At 41.2% G+C, this 11,424-nt stretch overlaps 1 protein-coding gene across 3 annotated transcripts in view; it reads right to left on the minus strand.

Moving 5' to 3' along the window:
- LOC136884320 (uncharacterized) overlaps positions 1-10,947 on the minus strand; it is a 207,579-nt gene extending 196,632 nt beyond the window's left edge. For all 3 annotated transcript variants that reach the window (XM_068229910.1, XM_068229909.1, XM_068229907.1), the window contains exon 1: positions 10,819-10,947. The gene's annotated coding sequence lies outside the window, so the exon portion shown is untranslated. The remainder of the gene's footprint in view (positions 1-10,818) is intronic.
- Positions 10,948-11,424: the final 477 nt, after the last annotated feature.

Consider the following 11,424-nt stretch of genomic DNA (forward strand, 5'->3'; position numbering starts at 1 on the left):
ACACTCGTGTATTTGACTTTCATGTATGCATAACAATATTTCTCTGTTTCTTTAAAACCAGGTACATTGTTGACGAGATGCTGCACAGTGAAGGCCATACTGTCTTACAACTTCCTCCATACCACTCATTTTTCAATGCCATCGAATTTGTATGGTCTGTGGCAAAACAGTATTATAACAAAACAGTGGCTTCAAGACCTGGTCACGGATTGGACAGAGCTACAGCTGTGTGGAAAGAATCTCTTGATCAGGTAGGCCAAGTGGAAATGTTATTTATTGGATATATGCAAGTGGAGTTTATAATATACTTGTCAGGTTGTGATACTTCAATATATCCTATAGGCGACAGCAGAGATGTGGAGAAATGAAGTAAAACACACTGAGAAGAAGATTGTCGAGTTCTACAATAATGAGGTGAGAGGTCTTCCTGAAGTGGAGGAACTAGTCATTCATCATGGAAGCAGTGAATCGGAGGAGGAAGATGAAGAAGATGAAGAAGAAGAAGAAAGAAGAGAAGCCGAGGAGTTAGCTGTACCATTGTAAGAGCCATTCCATGAGATTAAGAATGTTATAACTTTGCTGGGAAATAATACATTTCTGATTGCCCCGTCCTTTCTGATATAACGAAGTTACATTTCAAAATTGTGGGAATTGTGTATCTACAAGTTACAGGGCGGTATAGATGTGCAGGTGGGGATCAGTGTCCAATCGGAGTGGAATTATCTAGAACTGCTGTGGCGCAATGTGATGAGGAGCGGGCAAGGGGGGGGAGAGAGAGAGGGAGACAGCACTCTGTCACCAATACACGATGTAAACATTGTACGCCTGTTAAAATACTGACATAACTTAAATTTTATACACTATCTAATGGTTTTCCACAGTTCTCTGAAAGTCACAACTCACGTATACTGTATATATATAGAGAGAATTACATATAAAAATACCTGTGTACACAATAAGTAGCCCACATATTAAATATAAATCAATTTGCTTTATGTCGCACCAACACAGATAGGTCTTATGGCGACAAAGAGGATAGAAGAGATAGGAAAGGGCTAGAAGTGGGAAGGAAGCGGCCGTGGTCTTAATTAAGGTACAGCACAAGCATGTGTCTGGTGTGAAAATGGGAAACCACCGAAAACCATTTTAACGGCTGCCGACGGTAGGATTTGAACCCACCATTCCCCGAATGCAAGCTCATAGCTACGCGACCCTAAACGCACGGCCAGCTAACTCGGTCATCTTTGAAAATGTCTTTTTCTATCAGCAGAGGCTTTTTTAAAATCGTCATATTTTGTATAGGCTACAGGAGATGTACAGTAGCCCACTGGTTTTCTGATTAAACATCATTTATTTAATCTATTGCATCAGTCTACTTACATACTCACTGTCCACGTACATCGGTAACCTCGTGATTCGATTATTGAAGTATTGTGCAATGATGCGACATACAAACTAAGAGAATACCGAGTGGTTCTTCCAAATATAAAACAGACAATTTCGAGTGGTCATGAGCATGACTCATAGTCATAGGGTAGGCTAAATAATAATGTTATTGGCTTTATGTCCCACTATCAACTTTTAGGTTTTTTTTGAGACGTCGAGGTGCTGGAATTTAGTCCTGCAGGAGCTCTTTTATGTGTCAGTAAATCTACTGACATGAGGCTGAGCACCTTCAAATACCACCGCACTGAGCTCGGCCCTGCCAAGTTGGGTTCAGAAGGCCAGCGCCTCGACCGTTTGAGCCACTCAGCCAGGTGTGGAGGCTAGAGAGCTGAGTTTAAGTAATTGTCGAACGTCAACTACTTATAAAGATACTGATTGATTAAACTAATACAGTAATTAGAATAACCTAATTGACTACCTACTTACAACCTAGGTACTTTGGAATTGTGTTCTATCTTTTTAACACTGCAAATAAATCCATGTATTGTTTAAAACTCCCTGTAAGAAGAGGACAGTGGATGCGAATAGGTATTATTTTCAAATGAGCTGAGCTCGAGAGTCCATTATAGCATACGATTTTTTCAGTGTACCATGACTCTGTATGTATTGCTTCAGAGGAAGTTCGGCTCCCCGCCATGTCCAGTGTACCGATAATGAACCATGTGTGTGTTGTGTCTCACTGATCCATGACTGCGTACGATTCTTTCAGTGTGCCATGATTCACTGTGGCTCACTGCAGCGAAAGCTCGACTCCCCGCCAGTGTCCAGTGTGCCTATAAGGAGCCGTGTGTGTCGTGTGGCTCACTGAGCCGTGATTGTGCATGATTTGTGTGCCATGAGCTTGCCGTTCCTGTGAATCGATTCACTCGGACACTGAATGAATCGATACACTGCTTCGAATCAAGCACTCAGTAGCCTACACTAGTAGAGGTACATAGTACATTACCATTAAGATAGATAGCATTGCAAAGTAATTTGTCTTTACCATAATAACAATAATAATAATAATAATAATAATAATAATAATCGTATGGCCTCAGCTACCATGTGCAGACATTTCAAGTTGACGCCATCTGGCTGTCTGCTCGTCAATTTTGACGTTCCGTTATACTCTAGGCCCACTAGATGGCAGACCGAGTAAACCGAAACTCTCTTGGGCGTCTGTGGCTGAGATTTAATGAATTTTGTCGGGTAAACACCAAATGCGTCACCAGAGATCTTTTACATGCCGACATCGTACGACATGAAGTGTCGAATGGACTTTTTTCTGCCCTTCAAAAATCCGACTACCTCTGCCGGGTTTGAACCCGCTATATTGGGATTCGGAGGCCGTCACTCTACCACTGATCCACAGAGGCAGCTGTCTTTACCATGAAATACATCGTCGTCGTACATGACTGAATTACTATCAATATATCTTAGAGAAACTGTAATGTACATGAAACCGAAATTGAGTTAATTTCCACGATACATTCTTCCTATATAAAGGAGACCATGTAGCTTATCCACCTTCATTTCAGCCACATAAATATTCAGCAAAAATTGCAAAATCACATTAAAGGACAAATACAATTTTTTAAGTAGAAATAGTCTGGAACATAGATTAGTGAGGTTGGACATCCTGCGCGTCATCATTCAGGAGTCGCTGTTGAACATACTGTACTTGTCAAAACTAGTAAGTTTCTATTTTACACAATAATAGTGAAATGTTGATGAAGACGACATACACCCAGCCCCCGTGCCAGAGAAATTAACCAACGGTGGTTCAAATTCCCCACCCTGTCGAGAATCAAACCCACACCCTGTGACCAAAGGCCAGCACGCTAACCATTTAGCCATGGGGCCAGACAATAATAGTGAAAAAGCATGTTCACTGCAGCTATTGTTGACAGGATATTTCTTCTCTTTAAAGAACAATGAGTACCACGAATTAATATCCTGTTTTGTTGATTCCTGTAAACTTTGTATGTACGGTTTTGGTTCGCCAGTTCCTAGCGTATCTACTGAATGAAAACTTTGTAGACCAATGGATTCAGTTTTATGTTTATTGCCTTCAGTCGTCACGACAGTTTTTTCAATGACAACAGTCGCTCAATTACAAATCCTGTCAAACCTAACCTAACCCTGCGACAATCAGTGGTTTTCGATGGATCACTACCTAACCGGTCATTATAATTTGTTTTCGGTGGATCACAACCAAACCTGTCCCTATCAGTGGTTTTCGGAAGAATACAGTGGTTTTGTCACAAGTCAATACAGACTCTTGAATCAATGTGTGAAAATGGGAAAGTGTAGAAAACCCTCTTCAGGAATGCCAATCTCTAAGTCCATAGTCTTTTCAGCGTTGTCACACAGCTGAAATTCACTTTAGAAGTAATTGTAAAAAGTCGTATATAGGCTCTACAGATACATAGTACATTACCAATTCCATCTCGATTGCTATGATACGCACACTGCATAGCGGTTTTGCTCTATAGATAAATCATATTATAGTGAAAAAAAATTTGTTTAAAAAAAAAATCTGTCTGGCATGAAGGTCCAGAAGGAAAATACTTTCATTGAATTCTTATTTATGTGCTCACCACCCTAGTAGGTTTAAATAAACCTTATAAATACGTTGTAAGACCCATTCTCGAATATGGATCTGCATGTTGGTTTAATAAATTCCCTAGAGAAAGTTCAAAGAAGAGCGATGCGTTTCGTAACTGGGAATAGAAGGAATACCATTAATTGGGAAAGTCTTGAATCTAGAAGAACTAGAGCTCGCCTGTGTGGTCTTTATAAGAGCTATACGGGAAGGGCTGCTTGGAGTTGTATTAGGAATAGGTTATAACCTCCCTCATTGTATCACTATTTGCAGCGATAGCCAGGAAGCATTAAAAGCACTATGTGCAGTTAAAACAACATCAAAAATGGTATGGGAATGCCAAAGGATGTTAGATCAGCTGTGTGAATTTAGCTCAGTTACCCTATTACGGGTCCCTGGGCACACAGGTATCAGTGGAAATGAAGAAGCTGACAAACTAGCGAAACAAGGCTCAAAAGGTCCTTTTATAGGACCAGAGCCCTTCCTGGGAGTGTCACTCCGAAGCGTGAAACTGGTAATATCCCAGTGGACAAACCAGTCTCACTTAAGACATTTGGAAGAGGTTAACTATAGCAAGGCAGGCACGTGAACTTATCAAAGGGCCTAGCCAAAGTTATAAAAAGGTCCTGATAAATTTGAATAGGACCAGAATGCGAATGGTAGTTGGACTGTTGACAGGCCACAATACCTTACAGAGACACCTACACATCATGAAAATCAGTCAGGATCCGATGTGTAGAAGATGCGGTAGGGAGGAGGAGACCTCCACGCATGTGTTATGTCAGTGTGAGGCTCTTGCAAGCACTAGACATCGATACCTTGGCTCACATTTCGTGAGCCTGGAAGACATCAGGAATGCCAACATCCGGGCACTGGTATCCTTTATAGGAGCACTAGGTCTGGACTAGGCAAACCCGTTTAAGGGACACAAAGGGTCTTCACAGACCTACGTGTGGAGCCCTGCGAAGGCAGGGTTCACCCATTCTTTATCTATCTATCTATCTAACCTCCCTCATACTTATCGAGAAATTATCATAAGCATAAAATTAGGGCCAGAAACCAGCATACGGATGTATTGGAAATAATTAAATTGTGTATGAAACTGTACATGATGCTGGATTTAGAATGACTAGTAGTATTTCTTGTAATATTTTTTTCCATGGAATTCCTTTTTGTACTTGAGTTGTTGTAGTTGTTGGGTAGTATGATTTAACTTTATTATCACTTGTAGTGTTAAGCTAGTAGTAAGTTCAATCTATAGTATTGTAATTTGTAGTGTTAAGTACTGGAAATACTTAAGTTGTGTGTGAATATGTATATAATGACACTGGATTTAGAAAGTTTAATTAGTAGTATTTCTTGCTTGTTGTAATGTTGTTGTTGTTGTTGTTGTTGTAGGGTAATTACGGTTTAACTTCACTTTATTATCACTTATAATGTTAAGCTAGTAGTAAGGTCAACCTATAATATTGTAAGCCAAATTGTTAAGCACTGTAAATACTTAAGTTGTGTGTGAATTTGTATATGATGTTGCTCGATTTAGAATATTAAACTAGCAGTAATTCTTGTTATATTTTCCTTCCATATATCTGCTTCTTGTACTCTTGTTGTTTGTTTGTTTGTTTGTTTCTTTGTTGTAGTTGGGTAATTATGTTAACTTTATTATCACATTACTGTAAGTGACCGTTGCCACCGGGGTATTTCCCATTTGCAATTTATTAATAATAATAATGAGTGACAGAGGTTTAACGTAATTTGGAAGGAATGTTTTGCGTATGATAAATGAGTACCAGTTAACTATTGGGGGCAAAGGCGGTCATGCGTTGAGCTAACCACTCCACCCCACCCCACCAAGTGCCAACGTCATGGATAGTGGAAGCCTTCACCTTCCCCCTTTCCAATGGCTTTCATGGTTTGTACGGAGATGACTTTGCTTTTTGCTTTTTAAATATTAGTATTCATGTTTATTATGTTTGTTTATTCATACCCCTGCTTTGTAATTCAGTGACCATGGAATGGCTCTAAATGTTGTAAATTATATTTATATTTACTTGTATTTATTTCCTTTTTCCTTATTGCACACGTTTGTTGTTGTTATTGTTATTACTACTACATATCGCTTAACATGTAAATAAACTAATATTTAATGCAGTAAATAATGCTTATCTCTTCGGATTCATTTCTTCGTTGCGTATTCGTTTTGCTATGACAACATGACTTCTTTATGATATAAATAAATATAAAATAAAAGTATTTCTTCCCAAACATATTTGTTATACGTGCACCAATCAGAGAACCAACTAGGGAAGTACCTCGTACTAAGGTGCATAATGTTTTTGCATACATGTATAATTGAAGAATTGAAGATCCATATACAGGTAAGTGGGTCGCCCATGTGGTAGGCCTATTACGCGTCATAGGAAACTGAGTGAACTGGCTGTGCAGTTTGATCACATTGCTGTTAGCTTGGTTTCAGGAGATGGTGATGTATTCGAACCCCACAGTTGGCAGGTCTGAAGTTTTTTTTTGCCCGTCATTTTCATTTCAGGCTAGTGCTGTGTCTGTACGCTTATTTACATCTTAAATCCTAGCCCTCTTTCCTATCCAATTCTTGCATCACAACCTGTCTTCATGTGATTTAAGCCAATATATATGTAAAAATCTGGTAATGTTGTAAGCTTGAGATACACCAACTTGTAAGCTGAAAATATGTTTAAAATGCCAAATGCCGAAAACCGTAAAAGTTCTTAGTGGGATGTAAAGCTGTTAGCATTATTATTAAAAGGAAGGACATATGTCTTATGTGGTAAGTCCTTGAACTTGCAGAAACCGCAATGAATTATTCAATCTATATTCCCTCCCCCCTTTCTTTAAGAATGCAGTTATAGTAATGCATACATCAGAATCAGAATAAAGGCAGGAAATGTTTAACATTATTTTAAGCGAGTGAAGGAGAGAATGTATGACTAGCTCATGTTGGCGGATTCGAGTTCGGCGGTATTTGAAAGTGCTCAAATACTCCAGCCTCATGTCTAGATCTACTGGTACATAAAGAACTCTTGCGGGACGAAATACTGGCACCTCGGTGTATGTGAAAACGATAGAAGTAGATAGTAGAACTAATATTCAATTGTGCAGTGAGCTTGAAGCTGACCTAATTTCCGTTCACGTAGCTTGGCACATTAGTATTCCTATATGTTTCCTGATAACCGTGAAGATATAACCAGCCTGCAGGCTGAAAATATGCCCAATCTCTCTCCTTAGGCTACGGGTTACCGGTATTGAAGAGAGAAGGAAATGTTCGCGCAAAAGAAAGGGAAGTCATTGGACTTTCGAAAATCACACTGCAAAGACTTATTAAACAAATTGCATCGTTTAACACGCCCCTATTTTCAAGAATATGGTTATAGTACGCCTACTGCATATCAAAATAAAGACAGATATATGTAACATTAATTTGAGTGAGAAAGGGTGTTTATTTCCTAAATTTCTCATTGAGCGTGGAAACCGACTTAATTATGAATATCTTGATTTATTTCATCTTAACTTTTATCATTTACTAGGGTAGGGAAACATTTATTATCGGTGTTTACATTGAGGTTGGTTTGTTTGGTTATGTCTGGTGATTTTAATATGTAACCAGGCAGGTTGGCAGCAGTGATCAGCCATTACAAAATAGAGAAAAGAAGAGCATCGGGCGGCGATATTTACTTTCTGGGGTATTTCGTTACGTGGCTATTACTATAATAATAGGGTAATAATAATAATAATAATAATAATAATAATAATAATAATAATAATCATAATGTCCGCCTCTGTGGTGTAGTGGTTAGTGTGTTTAGCTGCCACCCCCGGAGACCCGGGTTCGAATCCCAACTCTTGCCACGAAATTCGAAAAGTGCTTCGAGGGCTGGAACGGGGTCCACTCAGCCTCGGCAGGTCAACTAAGTAGAGGAGGGTGCGATTTCGACTTCAGCCATCCTCGAAGTGGTTTTCCGTGGTTTCCCATTTCTCCTCCAGGCAAATGCCGGGATGGTACCTAACTTAAGGCCACGGCCGCTTCCATCCCTCTTCCTTGTCCATCCCTTACGATCTTCCCATCCCCCACAAGGTCCCTGTCCAGCATAGCAGGCAAGGCAGCCTGGACGAGGCACTGGTCCTCCTTCCCAGTTGTATCCCTCGATCCAAAATCTCACGTTCCAGGACACTGGCCTTGAAAGTAGAGGAGGGATATCTCACTGAGTACGAGGGAAAAACTAACCCTGGAGGACAAACTGATTAAGATTAAGGCTTGATGGTGACCTGATGAAATGAACGGTGAAGACGTCATAAGCACTCAGTCCCCGAGCTAGGGGAATTAAGAGTACGAAGAGGCTGATTCTTTGGCTACCATCTACAGTAGCACAGGCTAGGGCTTGTGAACCATCCTTAACACAGCAGGCTACTCCGATGGCTATTAGCTGCAGCTCAAAACCCTTAAGGCTTGACGTTCACTAAATCAACTATCGAAAATGGGTAACCTAAGTCTAGTGACAGCCCATGTATTGATGGCAGCATACGCCACTGATTTTCAAATCATATTCATTGTACATATTAGAATGCAGGCTTTGAAACAATTATTATACTTTAATAATTTACCATTTAAAAAATAACTTTCTCCTCCCAGTTTCCGAACAGGGTAAAGTTAAATTTGAACTTAGGGGATGTTGTTTTTCATAGCAGTTCATCCATTCGTTTATTTTAATGGACACACGAGGCAAAGGTCGCCGTAAGACATATCTGTGTCGCACGGCTCTTATGGCTGGGACTGGGAAGAAAGCGACGGTAGCCTTAATTAAGGTACAGCTCCAACATTTTACTTGGTGTGAAAGTAGGGAAACCACGGAAAAGCCAACTCGCTACGTACTTGCGTGGTCCAATCCGCTATCTGGACCCGGAGGCGGACTGTGTATGGTCCCACGCAGTCGCTGACAGTTCCACACCGCCACTAACGTAGCCTATCAACAACTAGCGATGATTGGGCGTCAGTGATGAGGGAAGCAAGGGTGCGAGGTGAATTAGGGCTCAACGACTCTTCAAAATGATGGATGTATTTACACCGAGCTCGATAGCTGCAGTCGCTTAAGTGCGGCCAGTATCCAGTATTCGGGAGATAGTAGGTTCGAACCCCACTGTCGGCAGCCCTGAAAATGGTTTTCCGTGGTTTCCCATTTTCACACCAGGCAAATGCTGGGGCTGTACCTTAATTAAGGCCACGGCCGCTTCCTTCCCACTCCTACCCCTTTCCTGTCCCATCGTCGCCATAAGACCTATCTGTGTCGGTGCGACGTAAAGCAACTAGCCAAAAAAAAAAAAAAAAAAAAAGATGTATTTAGAATGAAGAGGCGCCTCCACGGGTTCGAATGGCTGTGCACAGCGAGGACGGACTCGAACCACCACCCTGTCTGACTGGAGCGCAGCCCATTGGCCTTATTTTGTTTTATTCCCGCAGATATTTCCGACTTGTCTCCGTGCCGTAGTCGCTGGCGACCTGAACGTTTCCTGTCTCTTTTACTGATGCATCCCGTATTTTATTTTTACATTTAAATACTTTTTTTATTTTGTGGTCTTTTTTGTTTTGGAGCTATTTGCAAACTTTTAAATTTTAATCTAATTTAATTAATTTTAAATCATTATTCGTCCTTGTCTCTTAAACATGTATGATTTTTCGTTTGTCAAGTTCGAGCGAATCATTGTCAAACAGTGTGGCAAATGTTGTAAATAATGTAAAAATGTATTAATATTGTAAATAGAAAAAACAACAAATAATAAAGTATATGATGTAATCTTTCTTCCTTAATCTGTTTACCATCCAAGACTGCCAGCTGAAGGACAGTGTCCTGGAGTGGGACACTTTGCGTCGGGGGATACCACTGGGAAGGAGGACCAGGCGACCTCGCCTGCTATGCTGAACAAGGGCCTTGTGGGGAGATGGGAAGACTGGAAGGAATAGACAAGGAAGAGGGAAGGAAGCGGCCGTGGCCAACGGTGTTTGGCTGGAGAAGTTGGAAACCACAGAAAACCACTTCGAGGATCGCTGAGGTGGGAATCGAACTCCCCTCTACTCAGTTTACCTCCCGAGGCACAGTGGACGCCGTTCCAGCCCTCGTACTACATTTCAAATATCATGGCAGAGGCGGGAATCGAACCCGGGCTTCCGGGCGGAGGCAGACTTCATGTAATCTAAAAAAAAAATTGTACCGAAGAATACAATTAAAAGAAAATGGAAAAGGAAGAAAAGGAAATAAAATAATCAACGTCGAACTCGATCTCCCAAACTTCAATTGCCAATGCGCTAGCAATTACGCCACAGAGATAAGTCGGAAATATCTGCGGGAATAAGAGTAGAAAAGTTTGGACCAGGCTAAAATATTTTTAATGAAGGACAAATGCTCAATGTTTGAACACTAAATGGTTCCGAACTACCAGAGCCGAGAGTGACAGGAACTGCACGTCTCCCAGTAGGCACAGTACGCCACAGATCTACGAGTTTGACCACGTCCTGGTCCGAATATAGCGGTTCCGACACACGCCTCCAGCGTTCTCTGCACGAAAGTTGCTTGGATCATTACCATCCGTTCTCACTGACAGTCACAAACAGCGCGCTGGCGCTCGCCGAACACGGCACACCTTGTAACCCAATAAAGCAGAACCGTTATGGCGGCGGGAATGTGGCGCACTAAACAAAGAGTGCAACATTATAAACAGAAGATCACACAGAGTAAAACTGTTTGACACAGACTTACCTGCCCGTGCTGAAGGAAGAAGTATCCAGTGTTAACGAGTAGCACTTCATGAAGCACAGTAGCACACGCACAAGACACCACTCTAACTGACACCATCACCAGCCAGCAACTGCTGACCTCAACAGTGAAAGCTGGTCTGACGACTCTGCGACACCAGCGCTCCCTACAAAACCACGCGACCGACATGCCGCAGTCCTGCTTTAGGAAATGTTCAACGACCCAGTAGCGGCGATCCAATTTATGGAGACAATTTTACATTTTAAATTCCATTTTAGCCGGGTGAAACTCTGAAAGCTCTGCTGTCTTATCAACTAAGTATTCACTTGACTTTTTTTAATTATTAAGAAAATTATTAGTGGTAATACGCACAAAATGTCGTTCGTCCCGGCTAACCGATTTGTATAGAGCCACACCAAGTGCTATGAGGAAAGATAGCAGGGCTATATTTCTCTTGGTGAGGTCATGGACAGCTGAGGTATGATTCAACCGCGCATTCATCAGTCTCGCAGTCCATTTAGTGTTTGTTATTGTGTAGTCAAATACTAAATGACTTCACGCCCCACTTGTAATGAAAATCTGCAGCATGTTTCCAGTCATTAGACCGGG

Source organism: Anabrus simplex, chromosome 12, assembly GCF_040414725.1.
Source record: "Anabrus simplex isolate iqAnaSimp1 chromosome 12, ASM4041472v1, whole genome shotgun sequence".
In the NCBI taxonomy this organism is placed as follows: domain Eukaryota; kingdom Metazoa; phylum Arthropoda; class Insecta; order Orthoptera; family Tettigoniidae; genus Anabrus; species Anabrus simplex.